Here is a 17,550-nt window from a genome sequence, read left to right as displayed (position 1 = left end):
GATGGCAGCACCGACTCAATGAACATGAGTTTGAGCAAACTCTGGGAGTTGGTGATGGACAGGGAGGCCCGGCATGCTGCAGTCCATTGGGTTGTAAAGAGTCGGACATGACTGAGGAACTGAACTGAGTGTTTATAATCCAATTTACCACAAACCCTACTTTCTAACACACCAGGTGATTTACTACACAGAATCCTGTGTAAGGTTTCTGTTTCTTTTCAATCCCACTAATAAAATGCAAAAGCAATAATTGTCTCCATTTGAAATGTTAGCATTTAGCAGAATTTCATGAAAAATGACACTGCTGAATTAACCCCTACAGGGAATATGACACTATACCTGATCTCAACTTGGGGACTTCAAGAACCACTCCAAATCACTTTGAGGTGTATCCAGGAAAGGTTAGCAGTCAGGCATCTCTGGACTGAAATGCTAGTTCTGTTCCTCGTGAGTTGTGTGCCTTTGGGCATTCACTAACCTTCGTGGGCTTTTACGTTACAAGGAAAGAATGCCCAACTCCCAGGATGTGTCAGGGAGAACCCAGAGAATGGTCAGCGTTCTCAAACACAACATGCTCACACCATACTCTTGATATCCCCCAGGAAGCTGCAGCCTCTGTGCTTGGGCCCATGTCCTTGAGGCTACTTTTGATTTCCTTTATACCCAGGATCTAGTCTGTCACAAGTCCTGATGGCTTGTCTTTCAAAGCATCCCAGGTCTGATCCGCCCTCACTAACCCCAGCGCGCCCTAGTCTGCTCCGGGTGCTCTCCCCTCCCACTGGATTTCTCCCAGCTGTCCTCTGGCACACCTGCTCCTGCCTCGGTCCCTTTTCACCTTGTTCTCAGCACAGCGCCAGAGGAGTCTAGTAAAGTGAACAACTCACTCCGAATATCAGAGTCCTTATTTGGGTCTAACGCAGTGGCTCTCCATTTCACATGACCTGGCACGTCTGTGGACATCTTGTAACATCTGGAGACATTTTCAGTTGTCTTGTGAGGGGTGGGGGGGTGCTCCTGGCATCAGTCAGGGATGCTGTGAAACACCCTACAACATGCACGCCAGCACCCCTGCACAGTAAAGCCTCACCCAGCCCTAAATGTCAGCAGACACCCTTGCTTCAAGGACTAAAGGGCCCTAAAGCCCTTGACCTTGACGTGTGAGCTCACCCGGTCCTCTCCTCCACCTTTGGCACTGTGGAAGGGCATCCTTGTGGAATGGTTCTCACACACAGTGAGCCTTTCCCACACAGAGTCTTTGTTCTTCCTGCCTAGAATATTCTTCCCACGGAACTCATTACTTCTCACCTTCAGGCCTCGGTCGAACGCCCTTTGTTATAGAGAAACCCCCTCCCTGCCCTGGCTTCCTCCAGCCGCTTCTCTGCACGGCTCTCACCATCTGGTACACTTGCTGTCCGACTGGTTTCTTCTCTTCTTCCACCTCCCGGAACGTAAGCTCCATGAGGGTGTGGAGTTCTGTTCGATCTCTTCCCATTATGTACCTGGCACATGCATGCGTGCTGTCGCTTCGGTTGTGTCTGACCCCATGTGACCCTGTGGCTATCATCCACCATTCTCGTCTGTCCGTGGGGTTCTCCAGGCAGTAATGCTAGAGCGGGTGGCCGTGCCCTCCTCCAGGGGATCTTCCTGACCCAGGGGTCTGACTTGCGTCTGTGTCTCCTGCACTGGCAAGCAGGTCTGTCACTGCTAGCTCTGGGAATGGCCACCCACCCCGGTATTCCTGCCAGGAGAACTCCACAGATAGGGGAGCCTGGTGGGCTACGGTCCATGGGGTCGGAAAGAGTCGGACATGACTGAGCGACTAATACTTTCACTTTCCATCTGGGAAGCTCTCCAAAAAGATAAAACTCCACACAAGAATACTGGAGTGCGTAGCCATTCTGTTCTTCAGGAGATCTTCCCAACCCAGGGATTAAACCCTGGTCTCCTGAATTGCAGACAGATTCTTTACTATCTGAGCCACCAGGGAGGCACATAGCAGGCACTCAATAAATACATGCTGAGCTATATGAATGATTACTACTCTGTAGATGCACCTGAGCTGTGTCTGGGAGAAAGTTTCTAGTTTGAAGGAGTGTGAAAAAGTATGTCCTCTAATTTATCACCAAGGCCATATTCATAACCCATTCTGTTTCAAAACAGAGAAAGCTATGAGAATAATTCCTGGATGAACTCCATAAAACGATCATGAAAAATGCAGGGAGGACAGTGAATGGAGCCTACTCACCCACCCTTGAAACCGCTTTAATCACAATTCACACAGGTAACTGGGTGAACTACTGGCTGTTCACTATCTCTGATAGCGATAGTTTTCCAAACTAAAAATTAATATGTGTTGTTGGGGAAATACAACTATATTTATGGAAGATATAAAGAAACAACATATTTAAAAATCAGGGCAGTTTTCGAAACTCCAAACTAAACATATTTTTCATTCTCAGAGTCCCTGCAAGCAGTAACATTCCACGGTTTTACGAAACACTTACAGAGCTCATATATATGACACGTTGAGTCTGATAGAACAGTAAAGAACACCGTGTCCTCGCCTTCAGAGGGTGTATGACCTGGTGTGGAAGTTGTGCTGTTGAAATGAATGAAGCACATGGGGAAAATAGAGGGCACGCTACTTTCAGGGTTAAGAGAAGGACACAGGGGGATAACTGAGGTCCTCAGGGGGCGGGGCAGGTCTGGAGTGGGTAGTGACCTGGTGTCTCTGCAGAGCTGGCCTGGGAACGGTGTGGCTGTGCTTAGAGACGGCAAGTCTCCCATTTGGCTGGAACAAAGGTCACCTGTAAGGAAGGAGCAGGAAGCCAGTAAAAGGGTAGAGAGACCAGAACCCTGTGGGCCAGGTGCCTGAGGCAGCGCGCTCTGGATCAACAGGAAAAGGCAGGCAGGAGGCAGACACCCAAAGCCCAGGGCCGCCGTGATGGTTTTATAGCCAGGGTTTCCCCAGACCTTCCCAGGAGGCAGTAAGGCTTGAGGAAAGGAGCTGATCTAAAGTAGCAGGTTGGGAAAAGAAGCAGAAGACTAGTAAATAATTCTCACGGGACGCAGAAGGAACCTGGCAAAGAGGGGAGAGAGCCAGGTCTGTGCAAGGGCCCCTGGAAGATCCCATGGGAAGCAGGGGGCGGCTGTGGAGCCGCCTGAGTTTTCCCACCCCAGAGGACAACAAAAATGACCAGACAGGAAGGTGCGAAAGGGCGTTCAGCGGATGCCATGACCATAAGGAATACGAAAAGTCATCATACAGCTACAATGTCCAATGTTTTCATTTGGTTTATCTCTAGGTTTCAGAGACATGGAATCAAAGGCATGAAATTGCTTTCCACGTAAGAGTGGCCCTTTCCTGAAAAGAGCCTCACCCTCAAAAACCTCTAAAAATCGGATGGAATTTCTGGATTGTGTTGGCAGAGGCCAACCTGTCATCAGAACAATCAGAGTGGGTTATACCAATCATTATTTTTAAAAAAACTTTCTTCAGAGTCATCTCAATAGTAGATATGTAAAATATGAAGTATGAAACCAATGTAATACAAATGACACTAGAATTGGTTAAATTTGAATTTTTAAAATGAGGCACCTACAGAAAGTGTCAATCCATCACCCTCGTGTGAGCATTCATGGACCTGACAGTTATTTACAGAGCTCCTGCTCTGCCTCAGGTCATATTCTACGTGCCTGGGACACACCAACAAACAAGCAAAACCCATCACCATGGTAGACACATTCTAGAGAGGGGAGAGAGAAAAAACATTTTATCCAATCAAAAATTAAATTATATGGTAAGTTGAAAGGTGAAAGGGCTATGGTCAAGGAAAAACAAAGAGAACAGGATAGGTCTTAAAGGCCGCAAAGAGCTGGACATGACTGAGCAACTAACACACACACATAAGAAAGGAAGGTTGATTTAATTTTTTTCAGATTCCACGTAAAAGCAGTATCATGCGATATTTTTCTTTCTCTGGCCTATTTTCAGCTAGTATGATAATCTCTAGGTCCATCCATGTTGCTGAAAATGGCATTATTTTGTTCTTTTTTTAAGGCTGAGTAGCATTCCAGTGTGTGTGTGTGTGTGTGTGTGTGTGTGTGCGTGTGTGTGTGCTGCGTGTGTGTGTGCGCGCGTGTGTGCGTGTGTGTATGTGTATGTGTGTGTGCGCGCGCGTGTGTGCGCGCGTGTGTGCGCGCGTGTGTGCGCGTGTGTGTGTGCGCGCGCATGTGTGTGTGTGCGTGCGCGCGTGTATGTGTGTGTGTGCGCGCGCGCGCGTGTGTGTGTATGTGTGTGTGCGTGCGTGTGTGTGCGTGCGCGTGTGCGTGTGTGTGCGCGCGCGTGTGTGCGTGTGTGTGTGTGTGTGTGCGTGCGCCACCTCTTTACTCATCTGTCAGTGGACATTTAGGCTGTTTCCATGTCTCGGCTATGGTAAACAGTGCTGCAATGAGAATGTACTTTTCTTGAGAAGTCTGTAATCAGTCAATGAGACAAAACCTACTGCCACGATAAAGTTGAGTTAACAGTCTCCTCACCTCTTAACAGGAGAAGGTTTACATAGTTAAGCAAAGATGTGAAGGCAGTCAGGGGATTAGCCAGGTAAGTGATCAGGAAGCATTTCTGAGGGAGGCACACCACCCAGGCTGAGACCCTCCAGGGAGAGCACAGCGGTGGTCACAGCACTGCCGGAGGGCCATGTGGCTGAGCCAGGAGAGGGGCGACCGGGTGACCGGGGTCGGCTCAGGCCGCCAAGGAGGCCACCGTGAGGACCCGGGCCTGCACCAATGTTCAGGAGGGCTCCTGCAGGACCCCAGGTAGGGAGGGCTGAGACTGAGGCTCCACAGGTCCCCCTGGCTGCCAGCGTGGAAGAAAGGGACCAGAGATCCAGGGGAGACTGAGGCTCAGGGTGGTAGCCCCGGGACCTGGGGAAGAGAAGGTGAGAGCATTCTGAAGGCAGATCAGGTGGGATTTAGCAACATACCACGTGTGGGTGTGAGTCCACAAGTAACAAAATAAACATACATTTCACAGCTGAAAAAAAAAAAACAAGACAAGACACCATGGCCTTGCGACATTCCGATACAAACACCCCCGAAATGTCTAGGAGGAGTTCCCTGGTGGTCCAGTGGCTAAGAAGCCACCTGACAACGCCAGGGACACGCAAAGAGTCGGACACGACTGAGCGACTGAACCGCCCTGAACTGAAAACTTTGAGAAATACCTAGGAAAGGTTATTATTCAGTCAAATACTTGGTTTCAACTTACCACCAGCAATTTGATGGGGACTGCATTTCAGGAAGTGTGGTCATAAAGAAGCAAGTTTCACTGATGTGTGATTCATTTCCAGCAGCAGGGCAAGCATTACAGAAATGAACACATGTGACTGACTGTCAAGATCCCGCTTTTGCTAATAAAAGTAGGGCTAGAGGTGTATATAATATGTACACAATACATAAAAATATCTTACAGCCCATCAATCAGTCCACAGTGGCCATGGTTTCTTTCTTTAAAAGTCAACTAATTACATAAAACCATTGTATCCTAATTATAATAAGCAGGAGGATTGTTTTGTTTGGGGGTTTTGATTTGCAGGGGTTTTTTTTTGTTTGTTTGAGTCTTTGTTTTTTTAAGGAGGGTGTTTGGATCAGGACTCTCAAACAGTTTCTTTAGATACTAATTTAAATTTCAAAACACAACCTAAAATCCATGGTCAAAGAGATGCTATTGATCTGAATCATTTTTAGGACTAAATAGACTATGGATGGTTTCCCAAAGATAGCACACTCAATGACTCACGACATGGTATCCACCCTGCTGGGAGTGTTGCACCTAGAACTTAAAAGCAAGAGCTTTCTAAGGTGAAGAAAATAAGCACTCACACACACAACACCTTGAGCTCGTTCTGAGCCAAATAAACCAACCTCCTCAAATGAAAGAGGGAAAAAATAAGCTGAAATAAAGCCAAGAAAGAACATAAAGTGTGCTGATCCCTCTCCCATATCCCCCACCGCCGCAATACGGAGTTATCATCTTAGATGAAGGATTTCCTTCAAATATTGCTGGGAGTTTAAGAGTCACTGCATGGAACAGGATGCCTTCTACCTTCAATTTCATTCCTTCTTAAAAGTTTCCATATTCTACTGCATTCCAGTCACTTGAGTTTTTAGGTGTTTTTTTTTTTTTTTAATTAATTTTGCCTCTTTAAATGAAACTGAGGAAAACAGAATCAGAACTTGCAAGAATGATAGAGCAGGGAGGGCAGTTCCTGTTGAAGCAGCTTCCTCAGTATATTAAAATATTTGCTAGAGAGTCAAAATTATACAGGGGCTTCGCTATGGCTCAGTGGTAAAGAATCCGCATACAGTGTAGGAAAGGTGGGTTCAATCCCTGGGTAGGGAAGAGCCCCTAGAGAAGGAAGTGGCAACCCACTCCAGTATTCTTGCCTGGAGAAACCCACGGACAGAGGAGCCTGGTGGGCTGCAGTCCATGGGGTCACAGAGGGTCGGACACGACTTAGTGATTAAACGACAACAATAGCTTCATAGACAAGTCTACTAGATTTTAGAGAAAAAGACCAAGGGTATAAATATATTAGAATGAACCATACGAAATTATTAATATTTATCATTTTGACTAACAAAAACACAATTTCATGTGGTTCAGCCTAAGACTGTCCAATTTTAAGTTGTTTTTCAATAACACACATAACCAAGGAGGTGAGAGCTCATATTCCCTAACTCAATCTCCATACAACTTTAAACATCTGTATATAATATTTCCAAAAACTTCAAGAAACACTTAAAGCATCAGCCATCACCCTCTAATTGTAATGACAAAGCAGAGAACTTATATAGCACATGGAACTCTGCTCAATGTTGTGCCTGGAAAGGAAGGCAATTTGGGGGAGAATGGATACCCGGATATATCTAGCTGATTCACTTTGCTCTTTACCTGAAGTTATCACAACACTGTTTGTTAATCAGCTATACTCCAATACACAATAAAAAGCTAAAAAAAAAAAAAAAAGGTAAATTAGATCATTCTTATCTAAACACAGTTCAGCATTCTTATCTAAATACACATCTCCAGCTTGCTGGTCCCTTTGAGACTGCTCCAAAGCTTAATATTAAAAATACAGAAGATCTCTCTTCTCTCTTACCTGTGGTCACAAACAAGAATTAGCAGCTCCTCTGAGATATCGTAGGCCCTGCTACCTGTTCTGCCTGGTTTTGGAATTGCCACTTTTATCTTATCCTGGAAGAGCCCCTTCAGCCCATTCATTCTTTTATCCTCCACAGCACTAACTGTAGGAGGGAGAGAAATGTGCCCAAGGGCTCAGCGATCCAGTCTGGAGTCACCCTAGTATTCTAGGGGCACCTGGGCAAGGCACCAACAGCACTGCATTCCTATGGGATAGGGGGAGCCCTAGCTCCCCTGGGCTGTGCAAGGCACCTGGATCAGAGAGTAGAGAAAACTCAGCAAACCACTTGTGTATGGACAACATCCTCCAGGGTTATGAGAGGACCTGAACCACCTTATTATAGACTCTTGCTGGTGTTACAAAGACACCTTAGATCATGAAGTTTTCGCTTAGTGAAACCTTCAGGTTCCACTGAAAATATTCACCTTTGTAAAAAGGATTTTCAGAGAACTCTCCACCATGACCCATCCATCTTGGGTGGCCCTACATGGAATGGCTTATAGTTTCATTGAGTTAGAGAAGGCTGTGATCCATGTGATCAGTTTGGTTAGTTTTCTGTGATTGTGGTATTCATTCTGCCTGCCCTCTGATGGAGAAGGATAAGAGGCTTGTGGAAGTTTCCTGTTGGGAAGGAGGAAAACAATAGAATGGAAAAGACTAGAGATCTCAAGAAAGTCAGAGACATCAAGGGAACATTTCATGTAAAGATGGGCAGAGTAGAGGACAGAAATGGTATGGACCTAACAGAAGCAGAAGATATTAAGAAGTAGCAAGAATACACAGAAGAACTGTACAAAAAATGACCCAGATCACCACGATGGTGTGATCACTCACCTGGAGCCAGACATCTTGGAGTGCAGAGTCAAGTGGGCCTTAGGAAGCATCACTATGAACAAAGCTAGCGAAGGTGATGGAATTCCAGTTGAGCTATTTCAAATCCTAAAGGATGATGCTGTGAAAGTGCTGCACTCGATATGCCAGCAAATTTGGAAAACTCAGCAGTGGCCACAGGAGTTTTCATTCCAATACCAAAGAAAAGCAGTGCCAAAGAATATTCAAACTACCACACGCTAGCAAAGAAATGCTCAAAATTCTCCATAGGAGGCTTCAATAGTACTGCACCGAGAAGCTCCAGATGTTCAAGCTGGATTTAGAAAACGCAGGGGAACCAGAGATCAAATTGTCAACATCTGCTGGATCATCGAAAAAGCAAGAGGATTCCAGAAAAACACCTACTTCTGCCTCATTGGCCACATTAAAGCCTTTACTGTGTGGATCACAACGAACTGTGGGAAATTCTTTAAAGAGATGGGAATACCAGACCACCTGACCTGCCTCCTGAGAAATCTGTAAGCACATCAAGAAGCAACTGTTAGAACTGGACATGGAACAAGGAGAAAATCGGGAAAGGAGTATTTCAAGGCTGTATATTGTCACCCTCTTTATTTAACTTATATGTAGAGTACATCAAGCAAAATGCTAGGCCGGATGAAGCACAAGCTGGAATCAAGATTGCCGGAAGAAATAGCAATAGCCTCAGATATGCAGATGATACCTCCCTAATGGCAGAAAGCAAAGAGGAACTAAAGAGCTTCTTGATGAAGGTAAAATAGGAGAGTGAAAAAGCTGGCTTAAAACTCAACATTCAAAAAACAAAGATCATGGCATCTGGTCCCATCACTTCCTCACAAATAGATGGGGAAACAATGGAAACAGTGACAGACTTTATTTTCTTGGGCTCCAAAATCACTGCAGATGGTGATTGCAACCATGAAATTAAAAGACACTTGCTCCTTGGAAGAAAAGCTATGACCAATCTAGACAACGTATTAAAAAGCAGAGACATTACTTTGCCAACAAAGGTTTGTGTAGTCAAAGCTATAGTTTTCCAGCAGTCATGTATGGATGTGAGAGCTGGACCATAAAGAAGAGTGAGCACTGTAGAATTGATGCTTTTGAAATGTGGTATTGGTAAAGACTCTTGAGAGTCCCTTGGACTGCAAGGAGATCCAACCAGTCCATCCAGTCCAACCAGTCCAACAGTCAGGATATCAGTCCTGAGTGTTCATTGGAAGGACTAATGCTGAAGCTCCAATACATTGGCCACCTGATGTGAAGAGCTGATTCATTAGAAAAGACCCTGATTCTGGGAAAGATTGAAGGCAGAAGGAGAAGAGGATGACAGAAGATGAGATGGTTGGATGGCATCACTGACTTGGACTTGAGTTTGAGCGAGCTCTGGGAATTGGTGATGGACAGGGAGGCCTGGCATGCTGTGGTTCATGGGGTCGCAAAGAGTCAGACACGACTGAGCAACTGAACAACAACACAGGATTTTAAATATGCAACTAAATAGTGGTTGTTTTTGACTTTTCCTTCACAGGTCCCGAGAATGTGCCTCAGAGGACAGACAGAACTCCTGAAGACTGGCTGAGCAGTACAGCAGCATGGCTATTGGGCCGTACCCCGCATGCCTTCAAGCCTGCTACGCGCCCAGCTGAAGGACCGAAGAAAGAGCTCAGAGACATCAGTGGTTTATGGATGGGGGAGCTTACATGTTCGAAGCAAAAACAGCCAGAGAGATACCCCACCAGGGATGGCAGCTGGCAGGCAAGACCTGGCAGGAGTCTTCAGGACCAGGATAAGAGGGAGGTTCCCCATTATAAGAGGAACTGAAGGTAGGCTGGCTCATCGATACCAGGGAGACCAGCAGGGGGGCCCACCCCACTTTTCTTTGGATAAAGGGGAGTAAGACATCCCAGCTTAAAGATTAGAACAATCACTAGCTGGGGCCTGGGGCAACAGCAGGCCTTTACTCATTAGGCTCTAAGACTAACAAGGAAGGCCCCTCCGATGAGCAGGATGTTGGTGAAGCAAGGACTGGCTGAGTGGGCAGGGGGCAGAGAACGGCCACCCTGAGTGGCATGACCATATAACAGGCACCACCAGCCGGGGAGGGCAGCGCTTTCAGTGCCAGGTGAGCAACTGGTGCCAGACTGAAAGCTGAAAGCCCTGTGCTCCAGCGCTCCACTGTCCCAGGCAGCTGGACGGCTAATCACTGTGCAGCGAGAGCTCATCTCCCCAGCGAAACCCATGCCTCTTACTCTCTAGCTCTCCAGAAATTTCCTGACCCTGCTTGTTAGAGCCAAGCCTTCAGACAGCCCACAATGCACTCAGTGAATCCCACACGCACCTCCTCTGAGAACCACGGGTTTGGAGACAGTCTTGGGGCAGGCCTATGATCACTGAGCACATTCGCAACAACCTTCAGTTTTAGACAAAAAAGGAAGAACAAGCCTCCCTCAGGTACCTTGGCGGGGCCTGGCGTGTTGTTCCCAGCCCCGGCAACTGTGAGGAGCTCCTCTCACTGTGGGAGTCCCAGATTCTGGTGACTCATCCTACAAGGATGGGAAGGACGCCTTCACCCGCCACTCACGGAAAGTGGATGAAACTCGAGCTGGCAGCTAGCTCCGAGTGCTGAGCCCAAAGCTGAGCGACTGTTACAGACAAAGAAGAATCAGCTCTTCAACAAGTCACTCTTCGGCGCTGTAAAACTACCTCGCTTAACAGTCACTTCATTCACACAGGCCAGACTGTGGTGAACGCTGCGACAGAAGATTGAAAAGATGACCTCCCCCACGCCAACACTCAGGACTGTTCTTAAATCGACTCCTTACTCTGCCCATCCTTTCCTCAAAACCATTTCAGAGAGTGAGTCCAAGATCTGAAAGTAATTCCCAAGTCACACTGTCTCACTAATATTGACTGTCACCTTTCTTTAACCAAAAAAAAAAGAAAAAAACAACCTGATGGATGTGTACCTTTTTGGGATTATGTGTTAAGGTTATTCTAGGAGACTCTATAGAACAATTACTATCTGTCACATTTTGTTGTCCTAGTGAGACTGTTATGGACTAAATGTCTATGTTCCCCAAAACATATATGTTGACACCCTAATCCCCAAGCTGATGGTATTTGGGGGAAAGACCTTTGGGAGGTGAATAGAGTTTGATTAGGTCATGAGGGTGGAGCCCTTGTGATGGGATCAGTGTCCTTATAAAGACACAAGATCTCTCTGCAAGCCCCTGGGAAAGGCCATGTAAGGATGCAGGCAGAAGGCAATCTACAAATTAGGAGGATCATCCTCAAAAGACACCGAATCTATTTCTCAGCCTCTAGAATGGTGAGAAATAAATGCATACTGTTTAAGCTACCCAGTCAACGATATTTTGTTAGAGCAACAAATGACTAAAACATGTACCCAGAGGGGTAGGAAAAAACCTATAATCAAACAGTCCTCAAGGAAACACATTTGGTTGACATTACCAAGACTTACTCTGAGATACACATTGAATGGTGAACGACGTGGCAAAAGAAAATGACTGCCACTCTGAGTCTGCTGTGGCAGATGGCCCAGGACACAGGCAGTCTGTTCACAGAACCTTAGTACCTGGCTCCCTTGAAAAGACTTATACCATGAATACAATGTGAGCAACAGTGTATGGGGCCAAAGACATCTGATGGACCTTGATGAAGGACAACTATTAGGACACCTCTGACAAGGACCAGGGATCATGTATGGATGTGAGAGTTGGACTGTGAAGAAAGCTGAGCACCGAAGAATTGATGCTTTTGAACTGTGGTGTTGGAGAAGACTCTTGAGAGTCCCTTGGACTGCAAGGAGATCCAACCAGTCCATTCTAAAGGAGATCAGCCCTGGGATTTCTTTGGAAGGAATGATGCTAAAGCTGAAACTCCAGTACTTTGGCCACCTCACGTGAAGAGTTGACTCACTGGAAAAGACCCTGATGCTGGGAGGGACTGGGGGCAAGAGGAGAAGGGGACGACAGAGGATGAGATGGCTGGATGGCATCACTGACTCGATGGATGTGAGTCTGAGTGAACTCTGGGAGTTGGTGATGGACAGGGAGGCCTGGCGTGCTGCGATTCATGGGGTCGCAAAGAGTCAGACACGACTGAGCGACTGAACTGAACTGAACTGAACTGAACTGACACTGACATCTTGATCAGCTGTTCAAAGCTGGGTCAAGGTCATAAATTCTAAAGAACCTGGCCCAGCAAAACAATCGAGCATAGCATATGGGCCCTGAAGCTTAACTGCATCAGTCACACTAGACTTCTCACCTCCACAAGTCTCACCACAGCATTTGGCCAAGCCAATGTCTGGATAACAAGTTCAAGAACATTTGTTCAATTATGGCTCAAGAGCTTACAGAATATTGTTAAAGCAAAGCTTCCCAGGGTCTGAGAGCAACGACTGAGCCAGATGGAATCACATGACAAACTCCCTCTAAATGAGTTAATTCTTAGATCTATAGCCCTTTCTGCAGAATTTGCACCTGGAGTACCTGAATGTGTGAGAATGGGTCTGAACGTGACCTCCGCCTCTGGAAAGAGGTCACAACACTAAAGTGATCTAAATATAGTGTGTTCATGGCACCACGGACTGCAGTCCACAACTCAGGTTAGCAGGAGTGCCCATCTTTGTGTTAAAGATATCAATTATATTAGAAGTTATGCTTTTTCCCCACTGGGAAAGGAATTTTCAGTTGGAGTGCTACTCATGCTAAACCAAGAGTAGGCAAGAGGCAGCCCAAAAGGACTGACTTCAGTGTGCAGTGACTCTATACCATCACTACTCAGCAGATCCCCCAGCTTGCAAAATTCCAACAATAGCACCAGGTTACACAAATTCTCCATCAAGTGGCTGATTCTTTTTGTGAGATTTATATGACTCAAAAATGAGTATTAGTGCTCATGAGAAGAATACTTTCAGCAACTCAGATTATCTTCTGTAAAAATCCACAGTGACGCCAAGACACAGATTTTATGATGATGAATTTTTGGCCCACAATATCCTTAGTACAACACACGCTTCTGTTCGGAACCTCCAATTTCACTTACAGCTTGACGCAAAATACGGAACTTCAGCCCAGAAATTCCAGGGCATATGCCGATTTATGTCTAGTGTGCAGGAATGTTTCTATGCAAGGCACGGAGAGTGCAGTCTGCACTCAGGTTTTATACTAAAGACTCGATTCCTATGTTTCACCCACAGTTCCTGCATGGGCCTTCCCACTTCCTTCCTCATCCTCACCAGAGAAGAGACTGTGTTGGGGAGTAATGCATTTTATCTTGTTTCATCTAAGAGCATCAAGTAACTTCAGAAGTTTCAAGCCGAAGGGAACCTGAGCTCACCTATTCTGACGCTTAACTTGGAGGAAGAGGACACTAACGGGCAGAGAATGAAAACAAAGTAGCTTCAAATAAAATACTCCTTCATAACCAGTTTCTCTCCTTTGTTCCAGCAAGCATGTCCTCAAAGAGATAAAATGCCCCTGATCCTGGACTGCCAACTCCTGGCACATCTAATTCAATATCAAGAGAAAAGAAATCCTCATTTCCTCCCTCAGTGAAAAACCCAGACAAATCTGCTGTATTAGTTTTCTACTGCTCCCACAAAAAAACACACAAACCCAGTAGCTTAAAAGAACACAAATTCATTATCTTTAAGTTCTGTGGGTCAGAAGCACAACACAGGTCTCACCAGCTCCAATCAAGGGCTATGCTCCTTTCTGGAGAGTCTGAGGGCAAAGCTGTTTGCTTCCTTCCCAGATTGTAGGGCCTGCTACATGCCTCGGTCACGGCTCCCTTCCTTTGTCTTTAGAGCCAGTAATGGGAGTCTCAAGTCCTCTCACACTTGGGATTTCTTATACCCCTCCTTCTAACATCCAGGCATGCATGCACTTTCTCTTTCTCTCTCCCTCCCTCTCTCTGTCTCTCTCTCTCTGACAATAATTAAGATTATCTACTTTTAAGAACTCATATGATTACCTTGCACCCACTCAGACTGCTGCTGCTGCTGCTGTTAAGTCGCTTCAGTCGTGTCCGACTCTGTGCGACCCCATAGACGGCAGCCCGCCAGGCTCCCCCGTCCCTGGGATTCTCCAGGCCAGAATACTGGAGTGGGTTGCCATTTCATTCTACAATGCATGAAAGTGAAAAGTGAAAGTGAAGTCACTCAGTCGTGTCCGACTCTTAGCAACCCCATGGACTGTAGCCTACCAGGCTCCTCCGTCCATGGGACTTTCCAGGCAAGAATACTGGAGTGGGGTGCCATTGCCTTCTCCGCCACTCAAGACTAATTGGGATAATTTAGCCACTTCATGGTCCCTTCTCTTAATCACATCTGCCACCTCCTTTTGGCCATGGAGAGCAATATTTACAAGTTCAAGGAATTAGCACATGGACATCTTCAGGGAGCCACCATTCTGCCTAAGGAACCTGTCCATCCTCTGATCTAGCATCACTGAATGGTCCCACGGAACATTTGGTGAGCAGGTCCTAATCTGGGAGATGTGCCTGGATTTGTCTCTTCTGCTTACACTCCGTGTCCTGAGAATAACTAGATGCCATCACTCCAGACTCTACCTGTGTCAGCACTGCTCCCTGCTTCTTACATACTCCGCTACAGGCGAGGCTGACGTGTCCCCGGCATTCCCTGGTGGCTCAGAGGTAAAGCGTCTGCCTGGAATGCGGGAGACCCGGGTTCGATCCCTGGGTCGGGAAGATCCCCTGGAGAAGGAAATGGCACCCCACTCCAGTACACTTGCCTGGAGAATCCCATGGACGGAGGAGCCTGGTAGGCTGCAGTCCATGGGGTCGCAAAGAGTCAGACACGACTGAGCGACTTCACTGTCTTTCACTTTCTTTCTTTCTTTCTCCACCTGGAGCCAACCTGAACTGTTTCAGTTCTTCACACTGTCCTTCTGAGCCCACGTGCTTCAGGAACAGTCTCCAGCCCCAGGTCCAGGTGATGGGACTAGATGTGTCTCAACAACTCATGGTGACCCCATGCCCTCTGGCAGTCACTTTCAACATGAGGGGAATACAGTGTCCTCAGTGAATTCACTGAATTTACCAACACAGGAGTCACCTGAGGTTTCCTGTTAGGTCACCTAAGTCAAATTGAGTCGATGCGAAAAACCCACTTAGTTTTTCTGATGCTAAAAAAATCACTTGATTACTTGATGCTAATAACATCCTGAATGATACACTGCTCATTAAAATACCTGTAAAAATTTTTTAACATTTTTTATTGTGGTAAAAGTCACATAATATAAAACAAACTATTTTAACCAAATTTAACTGCACTACTCAATGGCACTAAGTATAGTCATATGGTTGTGCAACTCTAACCATCATTCATCTCCCGAATTTTTCACCTTCCTAAACGGAAACTCTGTCCCCATTATACACTAACTCCCCATCCCCACCCCCCCACCCCACCACCCCCGCACCATCTACCAATGTACTTTCCGACTCTATGAATTTGACTATTGCGAGCACCTTCTATAAATGGAACCAAACAGAATAAAATGACTGCAAAAGTTTGTTCACTGTTCTACTTGCTCCTGGCCTCCCATGACCTCTGAGCTCCATGCTTCACCCTATCTATCAGAATACTTTCCAGAGCCACCAATCTTATCAGCTGTTCAAAATGCTCTAATGATAGCCCATCAGCCATAACTGGTTCTTCAAAAATCAGTGTTCATATCCCTCTGAAGAATCTAGAAAAACCATGTAACCAAGTCAGTTTTAAGTTGATATCTTAATTTTTGTCATCATCATCATACATTCAAAAATGTTGTTAAAGATATAAATTTCTGGTATGTTATAAATGTTGATATTTAAAGTAAAACAACTCATATTGCTCAAAGAAATCCACAAGAATCTAAATAGCATAGTGATTTGGTACCCATGTCCGTCCATTTAAAAATAAATAAGCTCTTCTTTATCAGGTATGTTTCATCATGCCCTTATATTTGCATTCCACTCCCCCTGCAAAAGTTTATCTCAGTGAATATATTCTGATGGTTCAAAGTGCTTTATTAACTTACCTACCATATATATCCCTACACACACCAAAAATAGGCATGTATTTTAGAATTGTAGGTATTAATCTACTTTGAATTTAGCCTCTGAGGGTGAAATAATTTCTTCTGAGTTATACAGAAACATTTACCTGTAAACAACTGAAAAAAAATCCAACAAATATAATAAAATTTTGGTCAGTAGTCATTAAATACAAAAATAAATTTTTATTTAAAATGCATTTCTTGATAAGATGGACAGAGCTTTTGAAATTTAACCAAGGCATCTATAAATGAATATTCCTTAATGCTAAAAGTAATAACAGGTTCGCATGCATTTTACTACAATTTTTCATATTTCTGTATATAATTGCAGATAAATCCTTTTGGCCTAAATGAGCATGTGACAGTTTTGTGCTAGGCACATCTCTCTAATCACGGAAGTCCTTTTGTGTTTTAGGCCATCAAAGACAGTAATCCATTATCAATATTATTTTTAATCACCTATCAACTGATGATTCACATATGCCTTCAATTTCATTACAAGCAAAGGGTCCTTTTGTTTAAGCCTTAGAACATTTCTGCATCACAGGAAGATGTACAGGACAAGATTCTAGAATGCCTGCCTTCTGTAAAAAGGGAGAAAGGAGAGCAGACACATTTCCAGGCAGATCAACCTTAGGAACAAGTGGAAATAAAAGTTGAAAAACTGGACAACCACTCCCTTGAGAGTCTGTGAGCCCTTGTACATCCCCCATTAGAGTGTCTTCATTGATGCCCACAGGTATGTTTAAAGGCATTTTGAAAATGCTGACCTGTGGGCTAAAATCAAAATGACTTCTTTGGTGGCTTCCAAGACTCTGCACTTCCGTACAGGGGGTCCAGGTTTGACCCCTGGTCAGGCAACTGGATCCCACACACTGCAACTAAAATCTGGTGCATTCAAATAATTTTTATTTAAATAACTTCACCTAAAACACAGTGCCTGACATGATTTGATACAGGTTTGTGTCTCATTCCCCACTTGTGTCCCTCTAGACATGCATCGCGCTCAGTCACTCAGTCATGTCTGACTCTTCATGACATCATGGACGGTAGCCCACCAGACTCCTCTGGCCATGGAATTTTTCGGACAAGATTACGGGAGTAGATGGCCAGTTTCTTCTCCAAGGGATCAACCTAATCGAGGGATCAAACTCGCATCTCTTGTCTCCTGCAAGAGCAGGCAGATTCTTCACCACTGCACCACTAGGGAAGCCCCGTTTTTTCCCTCCCCCACTCATTCCTACACCAGCCTGAGCGGAATCACGTATCCAGGTTTTAAGTTCTCTCTCCAGAGGAACATGTGTCAAAAAGACTTCCTTCCTTTACTCCACTTTGACCCTCAGCCTGCTGCTCTTTTAGACATGAGGGATGAGTCACTGAAATTTATACCAGCATCTTGCCCCTGG

At 45.4% G+C, this 17,550-nt stretch overlaps 1 protein-coding gene across 42 annotated transcripts in view; it reads right to left on the bottom strand.

Moving 5' to 3' along the window:
* The window catches only part of PLCB4 (phospholipase C beta 4), a 474,866-nt gene that overhangs the window by 326,797 nt on the left and 130,519 nt on the right, over window positions 1-17,550 (bottom strand). For 3 of the 42 annotated variants that reach the window (XM_060397123.1, XM_060397138.1, XM_060397146.1), the window contains exon 1: window positions 14,061-14,221. The exons of the other annotated variants lie outside the window; for them this stretch is intronic. The gene's annotated coding sequence lies outside the window, so the exon portion shown is untranslated. Of the gene's footprint in view, window positions 1-14,060; window positions 14,222-17,550 lie in introns of those variants that run through there. 42 annotated transcript variants of the gene reach the window in all.

This window comes from Ovis aries, chromosome 13 (assembly GCF_016772045.2).
Source record: "Ovis aries strain OAR_USU_Benz2616 breed Rambouillet chromosome 13, ARS-UI_Ramb_v3.0, whole genome shotgun sequence".
Taxonomy (NCBI): domain Eukaryota; kingdom Metazoa; phylum Chordata; class Mammalia; order Artiodactyla; family Bovidae; genus Ovis; species Ovis aries.
The sequence above is the reverse complement of the archived record's forward strand: the minus strand, read 5'-3'. Positions and strand labels throughout refer to the sequence as shown.